Below are 13,197 nucleotides of genomic sequence, written 5' to 3' on the forward strand. Positions count from 1 at the left end.
TGGAATCTGGGTCAGAATAACAAGCAATGTGATTCTAATTGCTTTGTATGTGAGAGTTCTTGGCAGATCTTCAGCGCATTGTAAATCACTACGAGTCACAGCCAGGTGCTACACCAATGGCTTAAGGAGACTTTGATTGTGTCCCAAATGGCACCCTATTCCCTATATAGTGCACCAGTTTTGACCAGAGCACTATGGTCAACAGTAGTGCACTGGTGAGTCTAATTGCTTTGTATGTGAGAGCTCTTGGCAGATCTTCAGCGCATTGAAAATCAGTAGGAGTCACAGCCAGGTGGTACACCAATGGCTGACGGAGACCTTGGCTGTGTCCCAAATGGCACTCGATTCCATACATAGTGCACTACTATTTTGGAACGCATCCCTTGTGCTTAGCAACATCCCTCCATAGACCTATACATAGGAGCTGTATGTACAGAACACACAAACTGTAAAACATACTGTTATGACCATGGGACTGATCTGTCACTTCATTAGTTTGCCTATTGGCAGAGAGAGCAGAGACACACAGCCATATTTATAAAGCAGGACCACTATAAAAGCTGACGAATGTTAAACAGTTCTTAACAACTCCAATCGTGCTTCTCATTGAGTGTGTGTATGTTTGTGTGTGTGTGTGTGTGTGTGTATGTGTGTGTGTGTGTGTGTGTGTGTGTGTGTGTGTGTGTGTGTGTGTGTGTGTGTGTGTGTGTGTGTGTGTGTGTGTGTGTGTGTGTGTGTGTGTGTGTGTGTGTGTGTGTGTGTGTGTGTGTGTGTGTGTGTGTGTGTGTGTTCAAGAGGCCTCAAGGGATTTTTATTTTAAGTGTGCCGTATAAACAGTGAGTGCTGGAAACTTCTCCCGGTAAAATATCATTCTGACATTTAATTTCTGTGTGTTTTGGTAATTGTTCTTGATTTCTTGTTTAATTAATCAGAAGAAACAAGAAGTGCAGAATCAGTGCCTTGCAAAAGTATTCATCACCCTTGGTGTTTTTCCTATTTTGTTGCATTACAACCTGTAATTTAAATGGATTTTTATTTGGATTTCATAATAATACAATATAATAATATGCCATTGAGCAGACGCTTTTATCCAAAGCGACTTACAGTCATGTGTGCATACATTTTTATGTATGGGTGGTCCCGGGGATCGAACCCACTACCCTGGCGTTACAAGCGCCATGCTCTACCAATTGAGCTACAGAGGACCATTTCATGTAATGGACATACACGAAATAGTCCAAATTGGTGAAGTGAAATGAAAAAAATAACTTGTTTAAAAAAATGCTAAAAAATTAATAACGGAAAAGTGGTGCGTGCATATGTATTCACCCCCTTTGCTATTAAGCTCCTAAATAAGATCTGGTGCAACCAATTACCTTCAGAAGTCACATAATTAGTTAAATAAAGTCCACCCGTGTGCAATCTAAGTGTCACATGTTCTCAGTATATATACACCTGTTCTGAAAGACCCCAGAGTCTGCAACACCACTAAGCAAGGGGCACCACCAAGCAAGCAGCACCATGAAGACCAAGGCGCTCTCCAAACAGGTCAGGGACAAAGTTGTGGAGAAGTACAGATCAGGGTTGGGTTATAAAAAAATATCCTAAACTTTGAACATCCTACGGAGCACCATTAAATCCATTATTAAAAAATGGAAAGAATATGGCACCACAACAAACCTGCCAAGAGAGGGCCGCCCACCAAAACTCACGGACCAGTCAAGGAGGGCATTAATCAGGGAGGCAACAAAGAGACCAAAGATAACCCTGAAGGAGCTTCAAAGCTCCACAGCGGAGATTGGAGTATCTGTCCATAGGACCACTTTAAGCGGTACACTCCACAGAGCTGGGCTTTACGGAAGAGTTGCCAGAAAAAATACATTGCATCACCCCGAGAACACCATCCCCACAGTGAAGCATGGTGGTGGCAGCATTATGCTGTGGGGATGTTTTCCATCGGCAGGGACTGGGAAACTGGTCAGAGTTGAAGGAGTGATGGATGGCGCTAAATACAGGGAAATTCTTGAGGAAAACCTTTTTCAGTCTTCCAGAGATTTGAGACTGGGACAGAGGTTCACCTTCCAGCAGGACAATTACCCTAAGCATACTAATAAAGCAACACTCGAGTCGTTTAAGGGGAAACATTTAAATGTCTTGGAATGGCCTAGTCAAAGCCCAGACCTCAATCCTATTGAGAATATGTGGTATGACTTAAAGATTGCTGTACATCAGTGGAACCCATCCAACTTGAAGGAGCTGGAGCAGTTTTGCCTTGAAGAATGGGCAAAAATCCCAGTGGCTAGATGTGCCAAGCTTATAGAGACATACCCCAAGAGACTTGCAGCTGTAACTGATGCAAAAGGTGGCTCTACAAAGTATTGACTTTGGGGGGGTGAATAGTTATGCACGCTCAAGTTTTCTTTCTTTTTTTGTCTCATTTCTTGTTTGTTTCACAATAAAAAATATTTTGCATCTTCAAAGTGGTAGGCATGTTGTGTAAATCAAAGGATACAAACCTCCCAAAAATCTATTTTAATTCCAATGTTGTAAGGCAACCAAATAGGAAAAATGCAAAGGGGGGTGAATACTTTTGCAAGCCACTGTATTGTTAAGAAAGCAACTATATATTTACCAAAAAATGTATGGGGGATTGGAAATGATGCAGACAATTACATTGATGGAAGCCACAATCTATCTGCAATATTGGAGCTGATCTAGCTGGATGTCGGAGAGCTGTGCTCATGCTTGATATTCCCATCGCAGATTGCATTCTGGGAGGCAATTGTTATATCAGCTTTGCCTGAGCCATAAATCTAGATTAAACTATTAAGCAAACCCAAGTCACTAAAGTTTAAAAAACAGAACAGTTTAATACAGTAATATCTGTCGACAGATACTCATACCTCAAAATATATGTTAGCCCATTCTTTTTGTTTTCACAGACATTCACTCAAACTATGACACCAATTTCTCCAACATGCTAGGTTATTCAACCAACCAAGCCATGCAGACAGTCAAGTAATGTTGGAGCATCTACGGATCTACAGAGCCAGCTAAAATAAGTATGTACGTAAGAGCTAAGCTACCATTCTAATTTCCTCTCACACACTAAACACTCCATTACCATATGTAATGTTTGTGGCGCATTTCTAGAAAGCTAACTCTTTCACCTCTCTGTTCCATCAAATCAAATCAAATCAAATCAAATCAAATTTTATTGGTCACATGCGCCGAATACAACAGGTGCAGACATTACAGTGAAATGCTTACTTACAGCCCTTAACCAACAGTGCATTTATTTTAAACAAAAAAGTAAGAATAAAACAACAACAAAAAAGTGTTGAGAAAAAAAGAGCAGAAGTAAAAATAAAGTGACAGTAGGGAGGCTATATATACAATAGAATAAAGTGACAGTAGGGAGGCTATATATACAGGGGGGTACCGTTGCATAGTCAATGTGCGGGGGCACCGGCTAGTTGAGGTAGTTGAGGTAATATGTACATGTGGGTAGAGTTAAAGTGACTATGCATAAATACTTAACAGAGTAGCAGCAGCGTAAAAAGTATGGGGTGGGGGGGCAGTGCAAATAGTCCGGGTAGCCATGATTAGCTGTTCAGGAGTCTTATGGCTTGGGGGTAGAAGCTGTTGAGAAGTCTTTTGGACCTAGACTTGGCACTCCGGTACCGCTTGCCGTGCGGTAGCAGAGAGAACAGTCTATGACTAGGGTGACTGGAGTCTTTGACAATTTTGAGGGCCTTCCTCTGACACCGCCTGGTATAGAGGTCCTGGATGGCAGGGAGCTTTGCCCCTGTGATGTACTGGGCCGTACGCACTACCCTCTGTAGTGCCTTGCGGTCAGAGGCCAAGCAGTTGCCATACCAGGCGGTGATGCAACCAGTCAGGATGCTCTCGATGGTGCAGCTGTAGAATTTTTTGAGGATCTGAGGACCCATGCCAAATCTTTTTAGTCTCCTGAGGGGGAATAGGCTTTGTCGTGCCCTCTTCACGACTGTCTTGGTGTGTTTGGACCATGATAGTTCGTTGGTGATGTGGACACCAAGGAACTTGAAGCTCTCAACCTGTTCCACTACAGCCCCGTCGATGAGAATGGGGGCGTGCTCAGTCCTCTTTTTTTTCCTGTAGTCCACAATCATCTCCTTTGTCTTGGTCACGTTGAGGGAGAGGTTGTTGTCCTGGCACCACACGGCCAGATCTCTGACCTCCTCCCTATAGGCTGTCTCATCGTTGTCGGTGATCAGGCCTACCACTGTTGTGTCGTCGGCAAACTTAATGATGGTGTTGGAGTCGTGCCTGGCCATGCAGTCATGGGTGAACAGAGAGTACAGGAGGGGACTGAGCACGCACCCCTGAGGGGCCCCCGTGTTGAGGATCAGTGTGGCAGATGTGTTGTTACCTACCCTTACCACCTGGGGGCGGCCCGTCAGGAAGTCCAGGATCCAGTTGCAGAGGGAGGTGTTTAGTCCCAGGATCCTTAGCTTAGTGATGAGCTTTGAGGGCACTATGGTGTTGAATGCTGAGCTGTAGTCAATGAATAGCATTCTCACGTAGGTGTTCCTCTTGTCCAGGTGGGAAAGGGCAGTGTGGAGTGCGATAGAGATTGCATCATCTGTGGATCTGTTGGGGCGGTATGCAAATTGGAGTGGGTCTAGGGTTTCTGGGATTATGCTGTTGATGTGAGCCATGACCAGTCTTTCAAAGCACTTCATGGCTACAGACGTCAGTGCCACGGGTCGGTAGTCATTTAGGCAGGTTATCTTAGAGTTCTTGGGCACGGGGACTATGGTGGTCTGCTGGCATGGGGAAAGGGTCACCTTGTAAATTATCAAAATGTGCATGTTCCTCTTAGCGCACCACCCCTCAGTCTGAGAATACAATTTCGAGAGAAAATTAACTTTGTGTTATTTACTCATCAATTGAACTAGATGGTATAATAACCAATGTTGGGGAAGCTACTCTGAAATGATAGTTCACCAAGCTACCAATTACTTCACACTGAAAGAAGTTAAGCTACACTAAAGCTTTCTTAAGAAAAATATAGTTTATTTAACTAAAGTTATTTTGAAAAAGTAGTTCACTACATCCAAACTACTTTGTGAAAAACTATCATATGTAAATCTGAAATGTAATTATGAGCACGAGCACAGGCACAAAACATCACATCCATAATTTTATTCCCGTGTGAATCTGCCAACAGATTAGAAATGACAAGAACAAAACACTTTGGTGTCATATGTTAACAAAATGTATACTATTGTCATGAATCCCGCTTCCTGAGTCTGTTTCTGCCTGTGTTGCCTGTTTTCTGTCCTGGAGTCTGTTTCCTGAGGTTCCTGAACGCACCCTGTCTGGTTGCCGGGCGACAAAGCTAGGCGGGAGATCTCTCTATTACCCGCACCTGCATCTCATCAGCTATCTGCACACCTGATCCTGATCATCACCTCTCCACTTCATAAGCTCTGACCTGACATCCATTCCCTGCCGGATCGTTAGCCATGAACATTCTCCCAGAACATTCACCCCACCCCTGCCTGGTCGTCGGTGGTTTCTGTGGCATCATTGGATCTGCCTATTCACTCCCGCCAACTCACCTCCGCTGCCTGCTCCGTCTCCTGGATTATTCTGCTTCCACATTTGAGTCTGTAAATAAATACTCACCTTCGTTCTACTCACCTTGTCCTGGTCTGCTTCTGGGTTCTGCTTTAGAGAATCGTGACAGAACGATCCGGCCAAGGATGAACCCAGCGGACCTGGACTCCGTTCGCCATGCCATTACCCATCAGGAGAAGATGTTGGGACAACACAGCACGGCGCTACAGGAGATAGCGTTTTCGGTTCGGAATTTTTCTGCTAGTCTGACGATTATCCAGGCTCAGCTCAGTTTGCCGCGGATCATCCACCACCTGCTTCACCCCTCTCACCTGCCACTTCTGGAGCTGTTTCCTTCCGTGAGCCCAATGTTCCGACGCCAGATAAGTACGAGGGGGATTTGGGAAGATGCCGTTAATTTCTTATGCAGTGTGGATTAGTGTTTGATCTGCAGCCCCACTCTTACGCCATAGACAAGGCTAGGATAGCTTTTGTTATTGAACTGCTGCGTGGAAGAGCTCTGGAGTGGGCTTCAGCTGTATGGGAACGACAGGACACCTGCATGGCGTCATACCAGGAGTTCACGGCAGAGATGAGGAAGCAGCTAAGCGTTTGTTCTCTCTTCACCAAGGAGCTCGCAGTGTGGCAGACTTTGTTATCGAATTCAGGACATTGGCTGTGGAGAGTGGGTGGAATGAGGAGTCACTACAAGCGGCTTTTTATCAGGGGTTGTCGGAGCAACTCAAGGATGAGCTGATCTCCTATCCTGAGCCTAGTGACCTGGACAGTTTGGTAGCATTATCTATTCGGGTGGATAACAGAGTCCGAGAGAGAAGGAGGGAGAAGCAATGGGGCCCGTCCAATCAATCAGCTACTCGGTTACCATTCGGGTCAGGAAGTGGACCAGAACGAGTCGATCATTATTCACCACACGGGATTAGTGGAGGGGTCCTGCCTCCAGATCCTGAAACCATGCAAGTGGGGCGGCACGGGTTAATCAAGGAGGAGCGCCAACGTAGACGTGAGACCAACAGCTGCCTCTACTGTGGTAACCCGGGACATTACATCTCCGCATGTCCCCAGCGCCTGTTAAACTGCCCGGCTCGCTAAGTTTGGGAGGACTTTTAGCGAGCCAGTTTCAACCTCTCAAGAGCCCTGTCAGACCCCGTTTTCCTGCAACCCTCATGAACAAGAATCAGAGTTTAGCGATTAACGCTTTTATCGATTCAGGTGCCGATGGCAGCTTTATGGATGCCGACTTGGTGGAACAGCTGGGGCTTTCCAAGGAGCAATTACCGGAAGCCATTGAAGCTACCACTCTGAACGGCAGTCTGCTGACACGTATCACTTTGAGGACTGAACCTGTTAAGATGCTGATGTCAGGGAATCATTCAGAGGTTATCTCCTTCTTCATTCTGCCTCCCCCCATGTTCCTCTGGTTCTTGGATACCTCTGGCTGAGAGAACACAATCCCACGTTCGATTGGGTGACTGGCAAGGTAACTAGTTGGAGCATTGAATGTCATGCTAACTGCCTTAAGACTGCCTGTTCCCATTCTGTTCCCAGTCAGGTCATTGATTCTACCCCCCCAGATTTGTCCCTGGTTCCGGAAACATATCACAATTTGGGTGAAGTGTTCAGTAAGCAGAAGGCTCTGTCTCTTCCTCCCCACCGACCATATGATTGTGCCATTAACCTGTTCCCTGGAGCTGCCTATCCCAAGGGACGGTTATACAGTATCTCTCAACCTGAACGTGAAGCTTTGGAGACCTACATAAAGGAGTCTCTAGCTGCTGGTCTCATTCGTCCCTCGTCGTCACCCCTGGGGGCAGGATTCTTTTTTGTGAGTAAGAAGGATGGCTCTCTTCGACCTTGTATTGATTATCGGGGTTTGAATTATATTACGGTCAAGAACAAGTATCCCCTGCCCTTGATGAGCTCTGCTTTCGACTCTTTACAGGGTGCTACTGTGTTCACTAAGCTGGATCTACGCAATGCGTATCATCTGGTCCGGATCAGAGAGGGGGACGAGTGGTTGACTGGTTTCAATACACCAATGGGTCATTTCGAGTATCAGGTGATGCCGTTTGGACTGACCAATGCTCCTGCAGTGTTCCAGAGTATGGTGAATGACGTCCTGAGAGATATGATCGGTCTTTTTGTGTTCGTGTACCTGGATGACATTCTTATCTTCTCTAAGGAGCTTTCCAGCCACGTCCAGCATGTCATGCAGGTTCTGCAGCGATTGTTGGAGAACCGCCTGTTTGTGAAGGCCGAGAAGTGTGATTTTCACGCCCACACTACATCCTTCCTCGGGTACATCATCTCCAGGGGAGAGATTAAGATGGACCAAGAGAAGGTTAGGGCGGTTCTGGATTGGGCCCAGCCCGGTACGAGATTGCAGCTACAGAGGTTTCTGGGGTTTGCGAATTTCTATCGTAGATTTATCCGTGGTTACAGCCGTGTGGCCGCTCCATTAACTGCCCTGACTTCTAGCACCAGAACCTTCTGTTGGAATCCTGAGGCAGACCGAGCATTTCCGGATTTGAAGAGTCGATTCACCAAAGCTCCGATTCTCTCTCAACCTGACACTGCCCGTCAGTTTGTCGTTGAAGTGGACGCGTCTGATGTGGGGGTTGGCGCCATCCTGTCCCAGCGAAGCTCCACTGACGGTAAACTCCATCCCTGCGCCTTCTACTCTCGTCATCTTTCGTCTGCGGAGAGGAACTACGATGTGGGTAACCGGGAGCTTCTCGCGGTGAAACTTGCCTTGGAGGAGTGGCGCCACTGGTTGGAGGGGGCGGAGCAACCGTTTATTGTCTGGACTGACCACAAGAATCTTGCTTACGTGCAATCGGCTAAACGTCTCAACTCCCGTCAGGCCAGGTGGGCTTTGTTTTTTGGACGCTTAAATTTTTCTCTGACATTCCGACCTGGGTCTAAGAACGGCAAGGCGGACGCCTTGTCCCGGATGTTCTCCAAGACGGAGGAGAGTGGGGCCAAGACTGAGACGATTCTTCCCCAGAACTTCGTCGTGGGAGCAGTTTGAGGAGGAGGTTATGGCGGCCCTTCGGACGCAGCCCGGTCCCGGTAACAGTCCACCCGGTCGGTTGTTTGTGCCAGAGTCTGTCCGTTCTGCTGTCCTCCAATGGTCCCACGCCAGCAAGATGGCTTGTCACCCTGGCGTGGCTCGAACGATGGCGTTACTACGCAGACGAATTTGGTGGCCTGCCATGGAAAAAGATACCCGGAGGTTTGTTACTGCCTGTCCAGTTTGTGCGCAGAATAAGAGTGCCAATCGGCCCAGCTCTGGACTTCTTCACCCCCTACCTATTCCCCGGCGACCATGGTCGCATCTGGCACTGGACTTTGTCACTGGGTTGCCCTCTTCTGAGGGGAACACGGTCATTCTGACTATTGTGGACAGATTCAGCCAGTTTGCCCACTTTGTGCCCATCTCCAAGCTTCCCTCTGCCTCTGAGACGTCCGAGATCCTTGTTAGGGAGGTTTTCAGGGTCCACGGGTTGCCCAGTGACATAGTTTCCGACCGTGGCCCTCAGTTTACCTCTGCTGTCTGGAAATCCTTCTGTTTGGCCATTGGAGCTACAGTCAGTCTCACATCTGGATTTCACCCCCAATCTAATGGTCAGGCGGAGAGAGCCAACCAGAAGATGGAATCCACGCTGCGCTGCCTTGTCTCCTCCAACCCCACCTCTAGGGTCTCTCAGTTGCCATGGGTCGAGTATGCCCACAATACTCTCCCTACATCTGCCACTGGGATGTCTCCCTTCCAGTGCCTGTACGGCTACCAACCTCCCTTGTTTCCTTCTCAGGAGAAGGATCTCTCTGTTCCCTCTGTCCAGGCCCACATCCGTCGTTGCCACCGGACCTGGCATCGGGCCAGAAAGGCCCTCCTTAGAGTTTCTGACCGGTATCAGCTCCAGGCGAATCGTTGCCGTATTCCACCCCCCGCTCATGCCATCGGAGATAAAGTCTGGTTGGCTACACCTGGGGCGGCAGGTAGCTTAGTAGTGAAGAGCGTTGTGCCAGTAACCGAAAGGTCTCTGGTTCTAATCCCTGAGCCGACTAGGTGAAAAATCTGTCAATGTGCCCTTGAGCAAGGCACTTAACCCTAATTGCTCCTGTAAGTCGCTCTGGATAAGAGCGTCTGCTAAATGACTAAAAATGTAAAAAATGTAAAATACACGGGATCTTCCTCTGCGGACTGAGTCGAGGAAACTGTCACCGAAGTTCATTGGTCCGTTTGTGGTGGAGAGAGTGATTAATCCTGTTGTGGTTCAACTCAAATTGCCTAGAACGCTCAGAGTCCATCCCACCTTTCATGTCTCCTGCCTCAAGCCTGTTCTCCTCAGTCCTCTGCTGCCCCCTCCTCCTCCTCCTCCCCCTCGGATGATCGGAGGTGGTCCTGTCTACACGGTGCGCCGCATCATGGACTCCAGACGGCGGGGCCGGCGTTTCCAGTATCTCGTGGACTGGGAGAGGTATGGTCCTGAGGAGAGGAGTTGGATTCCTCGGCGTCAGATCCTTGATGCTGACCTCCTTCGTGACTTCTACCGCCTCCATCCTGGTGCTCCGGGTAGTCCGCCCGGCGGCGTTCGTCGGAGGGGGGGTACTGTCATGAATCCCGCTTCCTGAGTCTGTTTCTGCCTGTGTTGCCTGTTTTCTGTCCTGGAGTTTGTTTCCTGAGGTTCCTGAACGCACCCTGTCTGGTTGCCGGGCGACAAAGCTAGGCGGGAGATCTCTCTATTACCCGCACCTGCATCTCATCAGCTATCTGCACACCTGGTCCTGATCATCACCTCTCCACTTCATAAGCTCTGACCTGACATCCATTCCCTGCCGGATCATTAGCCATGAACATCACTCTCCCAGAACATTCACCCCACCCCTGCCTGGTCGTCGGTGGTTTCTGTGGCATCATTGGATCTGCCTATTCACTCCCACCAACTCACCTCCGCTGCCCGCTCCGTCTCCTGGATTATTCTGCTTCCACATTTGAGTCTGTAAATAAATACTCACCTTCGTTCTACTCACCTTGTCCTGGTCTGCTTCTGGGTTCTGCTTTAGAGAATCGTGACAACTATAGCCTATTAAACACAAAAATTATGTTTCGAGTGAGAATTAGACAGGTCTGATGCCTTCTTCACCCATATTTTCATTTTGCCATAAAAGTAGTGTGTAGTTCCAGTAGATAGCTACACCGCTACATGGCAAAAAAGTAATTTACTACTGAAAACACTACCTAGATTAAAATGTTGTTCAACTACTATCAAGCTACTGTAAAATGTAGTTAAATTACTAGTTGAACTACATGTAGTTCACTACTCCCCAACACTGATAATAACCCACAAAGACATACTAGTGAATGTTAACTTTCTTAAATAATGTATCATCGTAATTGACACACAGCAGGATTATCCAAAATAAGATTAAGTCAATGATCAATTTGACCATAAACTACGCTACAGTATGGTACAGGGAAACATTTCAAATTGAAGTATACATTTGTGATGAAATGGTGAAGTGTTTTGAATGACTGGGCTATGGTATAGCCTACATATAATTTAGTTCATCAGTGGGCTATGGTATAGCAGCCTACATACAGTAAGGTCATTTTTCATTTGGGGTACCTGCGAATCAACTCTGTGTAATGTGCACTCTACACTGCTGCCTATGGAAATTCTACATCCTGCCCCTTCATGATTACAGCTACTGATTCTGTGAAGGTTTTTAAAGACCACCTATAACTTTGTCTTGTTCCAAAGAGACGCTGCCAGGTTGGAAAAGTAAATATTTAATGTGCTGAATGTTCATTTCAGATGGAAAAAAAACTATAAAGCTGTATTTTTTTCGTAAATACATCAAGATAACAAACAACCAGACGGCTGGAGTTCAAAGCTGGTTTTGAATGCGAAGGTAGAATAGACATGGAGACTAATCACTGAGCAGAGCAGAGCAGCCATGTTATGTGAGGAGAAGTAGATGTCTCAGTGTAGCTACCTCTTAGGGATAGAAAACTGAAACATGCATCCCAAATTGCATCCTATTCCCTATTTAGTGCACGTCCGCCCTGGTTAAAAGTAGTGCACTAAATATGTAATAGGGTGCCATTTGAGACACATCCATGGATCTAAATCAGCACTGTTTCTGGAAACAGGAAATATAAGCAAAGTAACACTAAAGTTACGGATGAATGAAAGACTGCACGTCAAACTACTCCCACAAAAAGGCCCTTTTGTTTCTTCACTTTTAGTATGAGTATTAAGGTTTAGAATTAATAAAGATGTAGGATGGCTCTACTCACCCCATAATGCAACAGCTGTTGGTGGTTTCTCTGTTGGAAGATGGTTTAGGAAATCCACTTAAAATTGTTGGCACGCAAAGCTGCGGAACACATTTGAGCAATAACTGAACTTTTAATATGATGTCAACATGGGGTAGGCTGCTTGAAAGTAATGAATCTGTCCTCATGAGGCTAGTGTGCTCTCTGGATAAAACATAGAAGACTTACAGGAGAGCATTAACATGTCTTCTACATGTAGCTGCATTCATAAACTTCATGTGGGCTGCATGATCTAATATAATCTCTTATAACTGGAAATATGGTGTAGCACTGCCAGTAAGGCAATAGAGTGGTGTGGTCAAAGTGTCTGCTGTGTCCCTGAACACAAAAAGTATTCAAATGTGAAGGAATTAATTTATCTAGTGTATAATACAGTAATTATTGAAAAGCAAAAGATTCCAGTAGTTCTATCACCTGCTATGTAATATGCTACAGCTATCTGAGTTGAGTTTTGCCTACAATGCTTCAACCTACCCAGTCCTTATCAGATCAGTGGTCATTGAGGACAACACACACCGAGGTGTGCTAGATAGAACATTTTATGAGAACAGCCAGCCTAGGTCTTGAGTCACATTGGCTGCAGCAATGTTTACTGCAGAAACAGACTGGCATCCAGAATAATAAAAAAATTGCGTAAACAGATCTGGGACCAGGCTATTACATTTGCACACAACTATATAAATATAATCTCCCACCTACATCATTCTAGCTGACACTACAGCTGCGAAGGAAATATTCAGTTTTTCATTGCGGTAATTTTGACAGGTTTAATGCATTTTTCACTGACAAATTGTCCAGTCTCATACTTTTACCCAAATATTTGAACAAGTTATTTTGGAATGTTGGGGGTGGTTGGTCACACTGGTGACAAATATAGAACAGCTTCCAAAAATGAAATGACTGGGTTGACTTTGGCATCATCACGCTTTACTCAAAGGTGCTTCTTTGCATTTGCCTTGTCCGATGCTCAGTGACAGTGAGGAAAATAATCAGTGAGAGATTGTTACAGGTAATTGCTTTAACTTCATGTTGAAAGCTGACAAATAGGAGTTTTATAAATTAATCAAACTTCACAGTGTCGAAATGAGGTGCTAATGTTTTCCTTCACGAGGATACAGATTCTGCAGAGCCAACCATGTTCACTTCAACTGGAGGGGTGGAGTGTGTAGCTTACACTGACCTAATGTTTTATATTTTTATTGCAAATATTTCCTTCCCTGTAATTG

This window comes from Coregonus lavaretus (assembly GCF_964263955.1).
Source record: "Coregonus lavaretus genome assembly, chromosome: 17".
NCBI classification, from domain to species: Eukaryota; Metazoa; Chordata; class Actinopteri; order Salmoniformes; family Salmonidae; genus Coregonus; species Coregonus lavaretus.